General features: G+C 44.3%; 1 protein-coding gene across 4 annotated transcripts in view; it reads left to right on the forward strand.

Moving 5' to 3' along the window:
- The window catches only part of ZNF648 (zinc finger protein 648), a 138,061-nt gene that overhangs the window by 73,383 nt on the left and 47,496 nt on the right, over positions 1-17,182 (forward strand). For 2 of the 4 annotated variants that reach the window (XM_074390060.1, XM_074390061.1), the window contains exon 2: positions 7,687-7,815. The exons of 1 other annotated variant lie outside the window; for it this stretch is intronic. The gene's annotated coding sequence lies outside the window, so the exon portion shown is untranslated. Of the gene's footprint in view, positions 1-7,686; positions 7,816-15,269; positions 15,363-17,182 lie in introns of all 4 variants that reach the window. One more of the 4 variants, XM_074390062.1, reaches the window with a different exon arrangement.

The following is a 17,182-nucleotide window of genomic DNA, read 5'->3' on the forward strand; positions in this document are numbered from 1 at the left end:
CTGCCTCCTACCCAGAATCCCACTGAGGTATATCTTGGACTGTTCTGTACTAAAACCTGGTTGCTTTTCTGAAGCTTTCCAGAATTTCCGTCTAGTGAACAGATGGCATTGTTTTCATACAAAGAGCAAAAGAATTTCATGTATTCAAACACCCAAAACTTGGAAAAACACAGAGAGCATTGGTAGTTATTATAATAGGGGAAAGAACATGGTATGTCAACAGAGAGCTAGACTCTGTCCAAAGCAAGAATCCATTTGGATCCTTGGTCAGTAATCTGGACTCTGCAGGGGAGTGTCAAAGTTGAGGATCTGTGTGCACCGATGTGCTAAAACAGGTGCAGGCCTGGCTAGGGTTTCATTTACAAGGATGACTGAATTGTTCTTTCTATATACAAAGTTCCTATTCTATGATTACCCTTGAAAAAATGTCCAGTCCCTGCCTCCAGGGCTTGTAGCATGGTGGTGGAGACAGAGCCATACAGAATATGAGAACAAAGCGTAGGAGCTCCTAACTCAGCCTGCAGGAATCAGAGGAGGCTCCTGGGAAGGTGATGTCTGAGTGAGGGTTATGAGGTGGCTGGAAGCTGGCCAGGGGAGAGGTAGTAATGAGGTAAAGGACAAGATGAAGGCTTTCCAGGCTAAGGGGACAGGGTGAGCGAGGGCATGGAGGCCCCAGGAGCAGGGTTAGTTCCCCATGACTGGATAGGACAGGGAGTAGCAAAACATGAGGCCAGAGATGCAAGCTGAGTGTTTGAAAATATCTGAATATAGGGAAATATCTTAGCACATCATTATACGAGTTCATGCAAATCACTTGCAGAACAAGATGTATCCTGTCAATAAACCTATTCAAAGGTTGAGTGGGTGGACACATTGGTAACAGAACTTCACTGCCAAGATCAACAGTTTGCATGCAGGAAGAATTATTTATGCATTTATTTAATCTAATCACATATATACAGCATGTGCTAAATGCCAGGCCCTACAGGCCCCATGATAAATTCTATATTCCTAACACAATGACTAGCACTTAGCACTCTGTCCAAAGTGAGCATGCCATAGCTGATTGTTGAAGGAATAAATGAATGACCAATTTGTGCTTTTGTCCAAAGAGCTTACAGTCTAGTGGGAGAATCAGAGAGGTAAGCAAATTTTAATCTATCAAATTATCATACTTAGAGTAGGGCAGGGAATTCATCCTAGAAATGCCTGCAAGTGCCAGGCAAGCAGAGTAACAAAGTAGAAAACATCTCCAGGTGTAAGACAATAGAGAATAGCGGAGACCACAGCAAGGGGTGAGGGTGAGCCCATTCCAAAGGGGAACATCTGCTACTCAATTCCAAATCGATTAGGATCAAAAGGAGCTAGAAATGTGCATTTTATTCAAAGGAAATGCTATTTTCTAAATTGGTTTGCTCCCAGATGCTCAGGATTCCGGTCGACTTAGCCTGGTACCTACATGGAGGTAATGGTACAAAGGAGGCAGTGGTTAGTAAGAGAGAGGCCTGATGAACTTCCTTTCTGGATGGACGTGGTATGAGATCCAGTGACTTCTGTAATCAGAGGGGGACACCACAGCCCTCAGTGCTAAGAGGGTAAACCATGTCAGGTGCTGCCAGCATCCAAGACCCCTGCTCCTTGGTAGCCCGTTGGGCTCCTGGGCACCTAGTGAGGCCCTAACTTTAAGTCAGTCTCTGACCTTCTTAGGTCTGGCCCAGGCTCCAGAGCAGCTCCTCCCCCAAACTGCCACAGGACCTGTGTGGCAGTGGCTAATTCCCTGGCCGTGGGGATCTGTTTGGGGCTGTTTGTTTTGCAGAAGAAAACAGAAGGCTTTAGTGTATCGGAATCCTGCCCCTCCTCCTGCACCAGCGCCTCCCCCACCACATGAAAGCTGCTGAGCAAACAGAGAAATCAAAGATGATTACACGCTGCTGGAAACCCGCGTGCTTCCGCCTGGCTGCGTCTCCCTGCCAAACTGTTATGTAAGCCACAGCCCCACTCAGGCCTGGAATCAAACAGAGGTGCCATTGAGAGCCCTTCCTTGACCCGCTCATCACCTGCAGCCTGGCTCAAACCGTGTCTCACCTGGAGTAGACCTACCCAGGGAGGGCCACCCACGATGTGTGGCTGGCAGGTGGCTTTTCCACTTGCTCTGGGATTTCCCTCTCTCCTTTCCCATCCAGCACCGAGGTATGGGTGGGTCAGGACCAGGCGTTTACTTTGGTTAGATTCCAAATGACTAAGATATTTTCTGATGGAAAACTCCATTTGACAATCGCGGGGAGTTGAGTATTTTTCACCCTCCTAAGTGAATAATTCACTTTGGCTGTTTAGGTACCAGAGCTGAACAAGTGGCTCTGGAGCCTGAGATGACCTCCTGGCCAGAAAGGGCCTACCCACACTGCTCTGATGACCAGTGCTTATTTCTATTTAGGGATTCTGGGCATCTTCCTCAGCCCTAAACCACCTAAATAGAGTTATAAGAGCTGTTCCTTAAATGCCTCAGTGACTTGGGTAAATGAGCTGAATTCTCAGGGCTTTGGATTTTTCTTTCTGTATCACAGGGTGAGGAATACTCAATGGCTCCACAGTAAGTGTGCTAGAAGTTTTAAATGCTAATATTGGCTTTTGAACACTGTTATAATTACATCTGAAGTGAGATGTCAGGCTCTTTGGTGTTGACAGCGCCCAAGTGTTTATACTCGTATCTATTCAATGCTGAACTCCATTACTTCTCCCGTTTGCAGCCTTAACTGACTATGCCCCAGTGTGAGGGGCTCAGATCTCAAGTAGAAGAGGTCTGAACTTTGGAGTCAGATAACACCTGTACTGGAGCTATACCTTGGTCTTTCAGAGACTGTGTGGCCTTGTGCTGTGGCTGAAACTGTGCTAAGTCCCTGGAACCTCCAGCTTTCTCTTAATTTTCCCACATTTAGTCAGAAATGCATAAAGATTCCAAGAGGGCCAATCCTGGCTTTGGAAAATGATTCACCATCTCCCACCTTACACTTGTTCCAGTCTGGAAAGGGTGAACAGGAAATCCTTTGCTGTTTGGTGAAATTGCCCCAGGAGTGAGGAGCTGGACTGGGGTCTCTTGGCCCTTGGCTCTTTTCCCATCAATGCTGGGGGCTGGGGGCACCTCAGAAGCCAAGACGTCTGCTAGCTGTTGGACTCATTCATCCTTGATGACCAAGGTGCTGTATCTAGTAACTGACACAGACATCTCTTCCTGAGAAGATGATTAGCAGGTTCATAGTCCTTGCACAGGCATTGAAAAAATGCACAAACCGAAGAAGAAATTCCTTTTTCTAGATCCCAATCCCTAGCAAGACTAGTCAATAGGTCCCAGTATCCAGACAAGAGAAGGGATTTATGGGAGCACACCATAAGCACATGGCAGGGAGACACAACAAATTCTAAATGTCCTGAGAACTGTTTTTACCAAGCACTGCACGAAATAAACTGCCTCCCATTGTCTGAATCTGAAAAGGGGAACCAATCTCCAAGTCCAGCCCCTTTCTTCAGGGAAACTTTGCTTTTCACTCTGCTTCAAGATGACCTTTGGCTGCAAACAAAAATGTGAGCCTGAATTTGGTGAAGCTTGGGTCTTTTCATTCTTCCCAGTTCTCCCAGTCCAGAGGGACAGATATCCCTGCTCCTGAAACCCAGTGGTCTCTGTGAATGAGCTCATCCAGTCCCTGCTGGCTTTCTGTATAGTAATGAAACTCATGTTGTCGAGCCTTTGTTATGTCTGTCTGTCTGTTTGTCTGTCTGTCTATCTAGATATATAGCTATATTTAACTTTATATATCATATAAAGCTATATATGTATTAAAGTTATAAAGATAATGTGGATGTTGTTGGGGCAGGAGCCTGGGAACTGAGTCTTTTTACATCCGTTTCTCTCTCTGTCTCCTCCTGAGATCTCCACCTGGAGACAGGGGATGAGAGTAGAATGAAGTTGAATATTTTGACTAAGGAAGGTGGTTTCTTCATCAGAAATGCTCCTCTGAACCTGGGTGGTAGTTGGAAGCTGGAGCAGGCAGGTAATAGGGAATAGCAGCCTAGTTAAAGCATGGAGCCCGCATCAATGCTACCCCCACCCCTCAGCAAATGGGGCACAACTAGAACAGGACATTTAGGACCAGAGCACACTTTCACATGCCTGAGAACAGAGTAAAAAGACTGATTAGCTTATCTGCTGATTTGTGAGATCAGCCCCTTGGAAGCCTTTTCTTCAATCCCAGGCATTATGACTGAATTCAACAACTCTTAAGAGATGGACAGAGGAGCTTGAGTCAGGATCGTGGGGTTCAAATGGCTACAATTCCCGAAGATGTCAATAACAAAGTTTAAAAAGTCTGTGATCGTTTTTGTCAGTTATGTTTTCTCTATAAAATAAAAAAATAAACTTCAGGAATCACTGACCTATGTATCTTAGTATTTAGAGTTACACTAACACTCTGGTATACAATTGTGGAGCTTCCGCACTAACGTTAGGCTTTAATAATTACTACTCAGTTTAATCTAGGCCATAATGTTATATACAGTAAATTAATTGTTTCCAGAAGTTTCTAAGAATAATTCTGAAATACGCACGTGGCTGTGAAGAACGAGGTTTTGTTTTTTTGATAAAAAGTAAACTTTTTTTCTTTTTTCTCATCCCCCAACTTTATTGTTTTACAACAGTTTCAGATTTGCAGAAAAATTGCAAGGATAGTGCAGAGCCCCGTGTACCTCTCCCTCATTTTTTCCTATTGATAATATCTTACATCTTACAGGACTATGCTACATTTGTTATGATTAACAAACCAATATTGATACATGATTGTTAATTAAAGCCGTACCTCAGAGAATGGGGATTTTACAGAAAGTTGGCTTTGAAACTTCCCTGAGGTCTCTAAACTCAGGCCTTTCACGTGGCGGAGAGAAGTCTTTGCTGCCTTTGGCTCCCCATTCCGGACTGCCTGCTGCTTTCCCACGTTCTTTCTGCAAAGGGAAAAATGTTTTCTGGTCAGAAAACCTGGTTATCCATTGTACAGCCACAGTCACGCGTTTTCCTTTTAAGTTGTTCGCAAAAGCATTTTGCAGTAGCAGTGGAGTGAATTGGCTAAGAGTGGTGATTTGGGAATCAAATAGATTGAAACCCAGTTCTGTCGTGGATAAGCTGTTGTTTTATCAAGCTCTATTGTTCTCATCTGTAAAGTGGAAATGATAATAGTGTCTTCCTCATTAATTTGCTATGAGTATTGAATAAAGAGTTTCAGAAGCACCCAGTACCATGCCAGGCGTATAATACTAGTTCAATACTGGTAGCTATCATTAAGCTTAAGAGGTGAGCTCTTATTAAAAAGCAGTTATGGCCAACAAGCTAATCAATGAGTAATCTAGATCAATTTGATGAAAAATAGCTTTTCCAACAAAGATCAGCTTCAAAGAGCAGTGGGGAGAAGAGACATCGTTGTGGAAGCATACGTTTCATTGCCTGAAGAATTCTCTTCACGTTGGAAAGAACAAGGCAAGTATAGGGACTACTTATGTGAAACCATGTGAGGAATCCCAGCCTGGGCAATGTGGTGAGACTATCTTTACAAAAAAATACAAAATTAGCCAGGCATGTTGGTGCTTGCCCACAGTCCCAGCTACTCAGGAGGCTGAGGTAGGAGGATTGCTTGAGCCCAGGAGGTCGAGGCTTCAGTGAGCCCTGATGGCATCACTGCCCTCCAGCCTGGGTGATAGAGCGAGACCTTGTCTCAAAACAAACACCACATGTGAGGAGGTACCCACAAGGCTTTTTCTGCTTTACTATGCTGCTTGAAAGATTAAGGTATCAGTAAAATAAGGTATCAATAAATATCTGTATTAGAGGCATTATTGAGGGACAAATGATGTCCCAGAGGGAATTAGGAGCATTACGGAGACCTGGCTCCTGCCTTCCTGTTCCCCACCTCCTCCCTCACCACCTCTTCCAATCCACAGTCCTGCAGGCTTACTGCAACACATCAGGCAGGCAGGCTCTCTGGACTGGCCAAGCCCTTTCTTGTTCTACTCCTTCTGCCTGGGCAGGCCACCATGCCCACACCTGGCTCTTCATTGAAACTCAGCTCGGCTATCTCCTCCTCTGGAAATCGTTCTCCCATCACCACCAGTCTGGTCACCACATGCTCCCCTAGGCTCCCTCGGCTCAACCAACTTCATCACCCCTCTGCCTCACTCTGTTGGGAGTTCCATAGGTATGCAAGCCTAGCATGGAACCCAGGATGTGATGAGAGCTCAGAAAATGCCGCCTCATGCCTATTCTCTGAACATCTGCAAGCCCAGGGGCTTTTGATTCTTCCCTCAAACGCCGAGGTGGAAACAGTTGGAGAGGCACGTAGATTTGGTGAACGTTGCCTAGCTATGCCTGAGGCATAAAGGAGAAAACTTTAAAGGTTTTCTCTATAAAGAATGTAACTAAAGCCAGTATAGGATTAAACAGTGACAGATAAATTATTTCATGCAGTGGTTTCCAAGCCCTAGTGCAGGAAACAATGTTGGTCTGTTGTGAAGTTTTCCCAGGATAATGGGGATTCTCTTCAAAAAATGGCCACTGGTCTTGTGAGGGTATTCAGTGTGGTGGGCAGGGGCTGCTGGCTGAGAATGACCACAGAGACGGGGCCGCCCTGGAACCCACCTCCTTCAGCAATCCCAGGAGAAATACTTGGTCTGTCCTAGCCCACCTTCCTAAATATTGTGACCACTATGATAATACAGTAGAGGCAGCAGAAGTAAAGCCATTCCTTTGAGGTCACACAGCTACTAAGTTTTGAAATTGAGATCCAGGCCCATCTGTCTGACTCCAGAGCATGTAACCTCTGTATTCCTTAGTAACTGGCATTTTCTCCTGTTGTCAGCTTGGTGCCCAGAAGGATAGTCTACCTGTATGAGGTTGAGCTGGCAAACCCAGGTCCATTTTATATGTACATGTATTTCCAGGCTTGATGGCATCAGTGCCCATTTATCATTTAGGAAGCACTTTATTCCACCTAGTTGCCTTCCCTCATCCGATGGGTCCCTCTGGGACTGGGTAGGAAGGCAAGGTTTCAGGGTGGATACAGAGGCATCTTAATACTTTATAATACCTGCTGCATAGTGTACTCTACTCGGCACCTGAGGCGGACAGCAGCGTTCTCAGAGGTAGGATTAGTGCCATGGATTAAATAGCTCTGTGAGGGACTCCAGAAGTCTCTAAATAGGTAAATTGGACAAGACCTTTGTATTTCTTTAAATAGATAACGAGGGCATTGCTGGAATTGGGTAATTGTTTTTAACATATAGGATTATTTGTTATTATCTTGGTATTTTTTGACATAAAATTGTCTTACATAAAATCCCCAATGTAAGACGCTCATAACTTTTTGATTAAATTTTTAGCACCTCATGGTTTATAGGGCAGCACTGTACCTGCAGCTGCAGTACAGATTCCTATGCAAAGAGGCCCTGGCAGCAAAGTATTGTCAGGGTGTGACTTCACACACAGCTCTGAGCAGCGGGGGCTGAAGAGCCCCCCAGCTCCATCGAGCCGGCCGCTGTGTTGAGGAAGGTTCTCCCTGACCCCGCTGAGCAGCTGAGCAGCTTCGCTAGGGGAAGCCGTTGTTATTTCTCTCAGGATGATCATCCCAACTGATAACATTCCTTCCCTCTAAGGTGGTGAGCTAGCTCAGAGCAACTATGAGCTGATCCAGAAATGAAGACCCATCAAGCAGCCACGGAAACAGACAGAAGCCGAAGGCAGACCCACACCTTTCCTCTGGCTTCTGCTGTTGGAGACCCAGAGTGAGTAGAGCTTTGCTGTTGCGTCCCTGGGAGTTTATTCTGTGGTTTTGGCCCAACACGGCAATCTGGGGGAGAAAGCAAAGTCTATGGATATGGTTGCCTTTTCTCCTCTAAGCCAACGAGCGCCTTGTTTTTCTGTGAGCCTACCACTGTGGGAAAATTGCTCGAGTGTAAAGTTTCCGTCTTTGTCCCGAGCGCACTTCATTTACCAGCGAGCCAAGCTGGGAACAGAGCCGCCTCTCACACAGCTCATGAATGACTCCGTTTTCTCAGGGCAGCCTGTGCCTGCCCATTGTCTAACTGTCATGGCCTCTTGTATAGGTGTTCCCTGCAGTCCAGGCTGTTATGTAACGCCTGGGCAGGGAACACTGCGTGAGGGCAGGAGAGATCAGAGAGAGGAAAAACCCAGAGGGGAACCAAGACCAAAACATCTTCCTGGAGAAGAAGCGGGGGCGGGGGGAATGCTAGCCATTTGTCAGCTCCGTTCCTCTGGCTTGCTTGCCTGAGTGATAAACTTTGGTTGCTGGCAGACGAAGCCCCATGCTGCTCCAGGAGCACTCCTCTTTACCTCCATAGACAGGACATGCTGGTCCCCTACGCCCGGGCAGCTGCCACCAGGTCCTCCCACAGGACTCTGACAGCAAATCTCTTATGGCCTAGGAGCAAAGGACTTTCCCTCGCCCCAGGCTTTCACTTTCTATTTCTCCTTCTCCTGCTACATCTTTGTTGGTGCAGGGATCTTCTCAGTTCTGTTCAGAGAAGCACACACCTTGGGAAGGCTCGCCTGTGGTGATTTCCTGGTAGTTCTGACTCCTCATCAGGCTCAGTGTGGAGAGGCAGCCATCACTTGGCACCCACGAATGGCACCCTAACCCCCACAGTTGCATCACCTGGCTGCCATGCTCTTAGCTTATGTGTTCCCCATCGTCCCTTTGACCACACTACCAGCATTGTGAAATGAAGGCAGGTGAAGGGGGGCGTATCATTCTGTCCGCCTTGGCCTCCCCTCAAGCTTGCTCTGTAGAATAGTAGCCCTGGGCCAGATGTGGTGGCTCATGCCTGGATTGCCAGCACTTTGGGAGGCCGAGGCGGTGACTCACCTGAGGTGAGATCAGCCTGGCCAACATGGTAAAACCCTGTCTCTACTAAAAATACAAAAATTAGCTGGCATGGTCACGGGCACCTGTTATCCTAGCTACTCAGGTTGAGGCAGGAGAATCGCTTGAACCCAGGAGGTAGAGGTTGCAGTGAGCCGAGATCACGCCATTGTACTCCAGCCTGGGCGAGAAGAGGGAAACTCTGTCTTAAAAAATATATATGAAAAAAACACAAACAAAACCAGAAATCTTATCTTAGGCTTGCTAACTTTAGCTTAGTTAGGGGTAAGAAAACCCTAGATTTGAATCCAGATTTTGCCATTTTCTGGCAGTGAGATTTTTTAGAAATGTCTTGGGCCTATCAGAACATTGTTCTCTCCACTGTGTAAAATAAGGATAATAGCATGTGCCTCATAGAGTTGTGAGAATTAAATGAGCGTGTAAGCCTTGCACAGTGGCTGGTATTTGCCCAGCACTCGGCACATGGCTGCTATTACCACAATTGCCCTTTCCCTTTCAGCTCCCTGCATTGCCTGCTGCCTGAGTTTGGGCATCCACCCAACTCCAGGTGAGCCTCTTTCTCCCTCTGCTGAGTTAGCTCCATGAGACGCAGCGGGGTCTCTGGTTCAGATTTCCTCTGCCTCTGGGAACTTCTCTCCTCTCTCCTCATCAGTAGCTCCTTGGACTCATCCTTTTTACCACTTTTTAATCTCTCTTTGGGGCCCCTACAGAAGGAAATAAGCCTTTATTAGCAGAATGTTTCGTAGTTTACAAGATTCTAATATAGCACCTCACTTAATCCTCATCATAACGCTCTGCAGGCTGAGTTATCTGTCTACAGAGGAGAAAAAATGCGACTCAGTGATTTCTTCACTCACATAGCAATCAAACACCAGAGGCTGGATTGGTACACGGGTCTGGCTTCAGATGCAGCCTCTCTGTCAGCCCTCACCACGGCTGCCACCTGGGTAACTGCGAAGCATAGTCCTGTCCTCCTGACCCCCAGGATCCTGCCACCACCATCCCCTTTCTACCTCCACTTATGATTTGGCACAGTTATAGAAGAGGCCTGTAGGGAGAGGGCAGGGGGTGAAAGAAAGAGACAGAGGAGGAACGTGGAGGAAGAGAGACCAACCAATCCTCCAACCACATGTCCAAGATTCTGGCCCTGCTCCCTGACCCAAGGGTTCTCAGCCCCCCGTTTCCAGGACAGTAACACATCAAATGCCCACACCTACACCCAGGAACAGCAAACAAAGATGATCAGTGAAACACACAGAAGAAAAATCTGATTAGCGTATTTGACAGTACAATGTAAGTAACCTGTCACATTGTCAATGGGAAAAACACCTCAAAAACATCTAGGAAGACTTGTTCAGTCCTTGTTCTGTTGAGAATAACACACACACACACACACACACACACACACACACACACACGCCCCTAAGGTACTGAAGTAAATAACAAAGGGTAATTTTCCCTGTTAGACGTTCTTTATATCCCACCTGAAACAAATGTATAAGACCTAGTGACACATTCTAGGTCATGTAGGGATCTAGGATGCATTTGTCTCTGGGGATGTGGGTTCCTGTGAAGGAAAACATGGTCTGGAGCAGTAAGCCGAGGGCAGCACCATGGACAGTCGCTCACCTGTCTTCTGATCAGGAGGCCTGTGCCCTGGAAATGTAGTAAGTAGCAAGGAGAGGAGAGAAAGGAAAGGGGACGTTATTTTTCTGTAGAAAGAATCTTGCACGCCTAAAAGCAGGGCTTTCTCATTCTTCTGTGGGGGTGGTAAACACCATTTTTGGAAAATTAGGACTGGGATACATATGTGTAAGAAAGGAATGGTCATCCCTTGCCCTCTGGTCTGGAGGTCCCAGGCATAGCCCGTCATATGCTTCTCTTCCTTCTGGACCACTTTAATTACTGTTTCTTTCTCTAGCCTCCCAGGCGCCCTGAATCTCTTGTATTATATTCACCCAGTAGCCTGGAAACAAAGAGTTTAAAACCCTCTAACTTGTCATTTTTGTCTGCCATCCAAGAGTACATCAGGAACTTAAATTTCTACTTATTCACAGAAGAGGGACTAAATAACTCTTCTGGTCTGAGCCCAGGTCATTAGGGGTGTTCTCACTGCATATTCCTGCATAACGAACCCCTCCAAAAGTGTAGTGGCTTAAAACAGCATTTGTTTCACTCACAGATCTGCAGTTTTGGCAGGGTCTGGAGAACATAGCTCATCTTTGCCCACCTGGCATCAGCTGGAGCTGTCCTGAAGCTTCATGAATGCCACACATTCAAGTGAATGAGCCTTCAGAAGGTTCCAGCTCCCAGCCTTTGACTGTCAGTTCTTTGGGAAGATGTAAAAATGAGAGCTAAAAAGCTGGGGCTCATTGGGCCTCTCCCTCCCTCTGCATGATGTCTCTACATGGCCTTTCTAACATGCAGCTTCAGGGTAGTTGGACATCATACAGAGAAGCTCAGTGTTCCCAAGCTGTGGGTTGCCTTTTTCTGTTGTTGTTGTTAATATATACACAGTTTCACTGTATTATCAAGGCTGCAGTACGGTGGTGCAATCTTGGCTCACTGCAACCTCTGCCTTTCGGGCTCAAGCAAGCCTCCCAAGTGACTGAGACTACAGGCATGTGCCCACCATGCCTGGCTAATTTTTGTATGTTTAGTCGAGACAGGGTTTCACCCTGTTGCCCAGGCTGGTCTCCAACTCCTGGCTCAAGTGATTCGCCCGCCTTGGCCTCCCAATTTGCTGGGATTACAGGCATAAGCCACTGTGCCTGGCCAGGTTGCTTTTTATAACCTATCATTAGACGTTACTCAGTATCATGAAATGATCCTCATCGAGGCAGTCACGAGGCCCACCCAGGTGTGAGGGAAGATGGGGTAGCAAGGTTCCAGCACAACATGTGAGACTGGAAATATAGCTCTGGACATTATTCGAAAATTCAACTTACCACAAGAATGAAATCCATGGAGGGGACACAAGTGTACTGGGTTACTAGTTTCTGAACTGTCAGACACTGAAGTAATGAACTTTTCTTCTGACTTTTGCGGGTTATAAGTTGTAAGAGAATAAGCAGTGAAACCAAATGGAGACCAAGGCATTTGTAAAAAGCTTTCACTCCCTTCTTCCCTGGGTTGCTTCTTCACATCACTGGCAATAGGCATCGCCATTACTGTTATGAAGCTCAGGGAAGCTGGGATTTTTAGATCAAAGGCGAGAAAGTTGATAGTGATCCTCAGGATCAATGGCAGGGGGAAGAGACTCTCACTAGGTGCTGCTCCAGCAACTGAAATCACCAACTAGGGAACTTACCATTTCTGCTGAGAGAAGAGTTTTACTCTGAGAAACCAGGGACATGGTTCCATGACACAAATATAAGAAACTGGCTAGCATGAGGAATGAATACACCCAGAAAACAATGTAGGTTCCAATCCCACTAGGAAAGAAGGTAACATATTAATAACGATAACATATTAACAAATGGAGCACCATGCTACAGAGCAGAGTCTCTTTTGATGGAGAAGATGAAAAAATGTCAAAGTATGTGAGGGCCCTAAAAAGAAAAAAACGAGAGCTCAATATCAACATGCCCATCTAGCTGTGTTAAAAAAAAAAAAAAGTCAACTTTGAAAATAATACGATAATCACCCATTTATGAGCTGGAAAATATGGATCTTTATAATATGGTTATAGATATTATTTAAAATTAAGAGAAAAATGCATTGAAGGAGCAATAAAATAAACCCCACTCATTGAAATGACTAAGACACCTGGACAATATAAATTCTAGTTTTGATTAACCTTAATGATTATTATTCAATTTTGTTTTTCAAACTCTTACTAAGGGGCTATTAAATGGCATCATTAAGCTGGAGTGCTTCAAGTTTCTTACAGATAAGTGAGGATAACAGTCATAAAAAACTGATTATGTGGTTTTTGTTTTGTTTTGTTTTGTTTTGTTTATTGTTTGAGATGGAACCTCACTCTCTTGCCTAGCCTGGAGTGCAGTGGCACAATCTCAGCTCACTGCAACCTCCACCTCCTAGGTTCAAGCTGTTCTCTTGCTTCGGCCTCCCAAGTAGCTGGGATTACAGGCATGCACTACCACGCCTGGCTAATTTTTGTATTTTTCGTAGAAATGGGGTTTTACCATGTTGACCAGGCTGTCTTGAACTCCTGACCTCAAGTGATCTGTCTGCCTCAGCCTCCCAAAGTGCTGGGGTTACAGGCTAATTATGTGTTTTGATGGAGCTTTGCCATAGGAGCACATGGAAGGGTCGCTTGGACTATACTGAAGAGGCAGAAGGTGATTCTTGAAGAATAAGTAAAGTTTTAAATAGGTGGAGAAGTAAGGGAAGAGAAATTCATGCAGAAGGAACAGTAGGAATGCTTGGAAGTGTAATATGTTTTAGACCATGAGCCTCACAAAGGAGAACAGTGGGAAAGGAGGCTTGAGAGATAGGTAAGGGCCAGATTATGGAGAGTTTACCAACTGTGGCAAGATGCTTAGACTGTCTGTGGACAATAGGAAAGCACCAAAGGGTTTTAGGCAATGTCCTGTCAGTGTTTGATCTCTTTGTGGGGATGGTTCAGAAAGGATAAAGGTGAGACCAGTTACGAGGTCTATGCTGACCTCTAGGTGAATGGTGATGAGAACTCACATTAGAGCAGTCACAGTAGAGATGTCCAGGGTGGTGACAAATGTGAGAAATATGTGGACACCAACTCACCAAGCTTGGTGATTTGGATAGGATGCAATAAGAGATGACTTCTAGGATTCTGGTACCAGCAACTGGGAGGATGATGCAATGACAATAAAGTAGTCAACGCAGAGGAGAATAAATTAGTAAGGGAAGAAGAGATGCTGCTGAGTCTAGTTTGAGGCATGTCGAAGCTGGATTGACAGGAGTAGATCCTTCAACTATGTGGTACTGGTCCACCGTCCGCTAGTCCTCCCCAGTCCTAGGGAAACCCAGAAAGAAACTAGACTAGTCTTGAACTTGAGAATCACTTGTAATATTTGGCATGGCAGAATTGAGAATGGAAGCCCTGAATTTATAGATGTGTTACATTTATACAATTAAAAAACTTTATCTTGGAAAATAGAACAAGGAAGACACTCTGATATACCAGATGAGGATTATTTTAGGTTGAGAAATACAATCCATATAGAGACTATCTTTATTTGAATTTTATGTATTTCATCCTTTGACTTATTCTTCCTTTTACTTAACAAATATTGTCTGAACACATAGTATGCTAAGTGCTAAGGATTTAAAAGTGAATGAGATATGGAGAACATCCTTAAGAGACTCACATTTGCATACTAATTATTTTGACTTCTATAACTAGCAGTGCAAAATTCTGGTTCAATATCGAACGATCTGTTTTTTCAGTTGAGGCAGAAGATGATTTAGTGTTAAAAGACAACAGGACTTATGGGTAGCTAGGCTTATCTGAGCTATCCTAAATGCATTACCCTAGATAAATTAGTTGGCCTAGCCAAGTTTGAAGAAGGCAAATTAATTCAGAGCAATTTTCCTATTGAAGATAACCAGAAACTTTTTTTTTTTTTTAAATGAGGCCTAATGAGAGAGAAGAATTACTGAACCAATTTGGAGGTTCAAAAAAGTAAATGGGAAGATAAGGCTGCTCTGTCCTGGGAGCATTTGGCAATTCATGATGAGTTGGAGAAAGGGTAAGAGGCTAAATTAAGGGAATAGATTGTGGTCTAGGACCTGCCGAGGTGAGGAGCGTTGCTGGTAAATATCCCCATTTCAAGTTGAGGTACTGAAGAAGAGTGAACTTGAACTGCATAAGGCTTCCTAGACACTTCAGTTTACAGTAATTCCAACTGCCTGGCAAAAGCAAATGTAAGTCCTTTCTCAATGAAGAATACGTTTCTATAAGCCATTTTGCACATACAATTATTAATTGTATTTAAATATAGCACGTAATTTAAATATAGCCACATGAAGGCAGGCACAGTTGGCTCATGCCTACAATCTCAGCACTTTGAGAGGCCAAGGTGGGGGAATCACTTGAAGTTAGCAGTTTGGGACCAGCCTGGGCAACATGGGAAAACCCCATCTCTACCAAAAATATAAAAATTAGCCATTCTCATAATCCGGTCTCAAAAAAAATAAACACATTAAAAAAAATAGCCACATGAAACAGAAACTATTACTAACAAAACAGAAGAAACAATGACAGTAGAAACAGACCCACATGAAGTCTTACAGATCCACATAGAGTCTAACTATTTAAATAATCATTTTTTTTTAAACAGTCCGGAGGTCTTTTATTTTGTTAACACCTATCATGCCATGAATTCACAGGAAAGAGGTTCCAGCAGCTCAGGCTCCTTCCCCTTGGTTCTCACAAAGTGTGCTTCTCTGGCTGGAGCAGGCTGGCGCTTCAGTTGAACCCAGGTACCTTTCTCTTTGGCTTCTTTCTTTTTCTGATCATTTTCCTTCACACGTTTCAGGAAGCTATCTCAGCTCTTAGAGTGCTTGATGTGCTCAACACGCACATTAATTCTCTTGGCAAGAATCTTGCCCTTAACTTGTTTACAACAATGCCAACAGCGTGCCGGGTCACACTGTAGACCCTTCCAGTTTTGCCATGATAACATTTGTGGGGCATTCCTTTTTGAACAGTACCCATTCCCTAGATGTCTACAATATCACCTTTCTTATAGATTCACATATACGTGGCCAAAGGAACAACTCCATGTGTTCTAAAAGGCCTAGAGAACATATATTGAGTGCCTTTTCTCTTTCCTTATGTTCGTCATTTTGGCGAATGACCGGAAGATGACAGTTCTGGCTGAAAAGCCAAAAACATCTTATGATATAAACATGTTTTGTCAGTCAGGTTTCCAACCAGGCACAGATGAAACCATCAAACTATGATATGAGGGATAATATTATTCTTTAACAAAGAAATGTATTAATTGATGGGACTATTAACAAGGAGAAGGCTTTACCACCTGTAGGCTTGAAGAGTTACAGGGAGGGAGGGGCTATCAGAATCTAAAGACAGACAGTCTATGGTCAGGGAATGTGGCCAGTCCATAGTGACCCCACAGGAAGAGATCAGGTAGATCAGTACTGAATCTCACTTTCCTCCTTCCCTCTGGTCCTTCTGGTACTTTCCTTTGGCCAAACACAGCTAGAAGCTAGAAGACAAGAAAATTCATTGATACAGTCCATGCAGATCAGTTTCCTGGAGAGACAGCAGAGTGGAGAGGGTAAAGATATAGCCATAGAGGTGAACAGAAGATACATAACATGTGCTATTACATTTTTCAAGAAAATAAATGATTGAGGATTTAGACAGCAAACTAGAAACTACATAAAAGAGACAAAAAGAAGTTCTAGAATTAAAAATATATAGTGATCAAAATTAAGAACTCAATAAATAAGTTTGGTAAATGTTAAGACCCAACCGAAGAGAAAATTTGTGAAGTGGAAGGTAGATCAGAAGACAATCACAGAATAAAGCATAAAGAGGAAAATGATGGAAAGTCTACAAGAGATGGTAAGAAGTATAGAAGATACAGTGAGAAGATCTAATACACTTGCAGTTAGAGTATCAGCAGGCCAATGAAAGAAATAATGGAAGCAAATCTGAAGAGGCAGTGGCTGAGAAATTTTCAAAGTCCATGAAAGACAACTAGAGAAAAAGAGACGAATTACTTTCAAGAGAGCAATAGTAAGACTTAGAGCTGACTTCTCAGCAATGGGAGCAGTGAAATTACATCTTTAAAAGGCTGAAATAAAAAAGCTGCTCATCTAAAATGTTATGATCAAAATGTAAAAATCTATCAAGAATGAAGTTTTTTTTTGAAGTTATTTTGTTTCATTTTGTTTTGAGGCAGGGTGTCTCTCTTTTTCCCAGGCTGGAATGCAGTGACATGATCTCCGCTCACTGCAACCTTTGCCTCCTGGGCTCAAGGGATCCTCCCACATCAGCATTTCAAGTGTCTAATACTAAAGGTGCATACCACCACACCTGGGTAACTTTTGTGTTTTTTGATTGGATGGGGTCACTCTATATTGCTCAGGCTGGTCTCAAACTGCTGGACTCGAGTAATCCTCCTGCCTCAGCCTCCCAAAGTGTAGGATCACAGGCATGAGCCACTGCTTCCAGCCAAGAATTCGTAATAAAAACTGCATTAAAACAAAAACCAAGAGAATTTTCACCAGCAGACTTGTAACTGAAGAAAATATTAAAAATTATTCATACC

This window comes from Saimiri boliviensis, chromosome 19, assembly GCF_048565385.1.
Source record: "Saimiri boliviensis isolate mSaiBol1 chromosome 19, mSaiBol1.pri, whole genome shotgun sequence".
Taxonomy (NCBI): Eukaryota; Metazoa; Chordata; class Mammalia; order Primates; family Cebidae; genus Saimiri; species Saimiri boliviensis.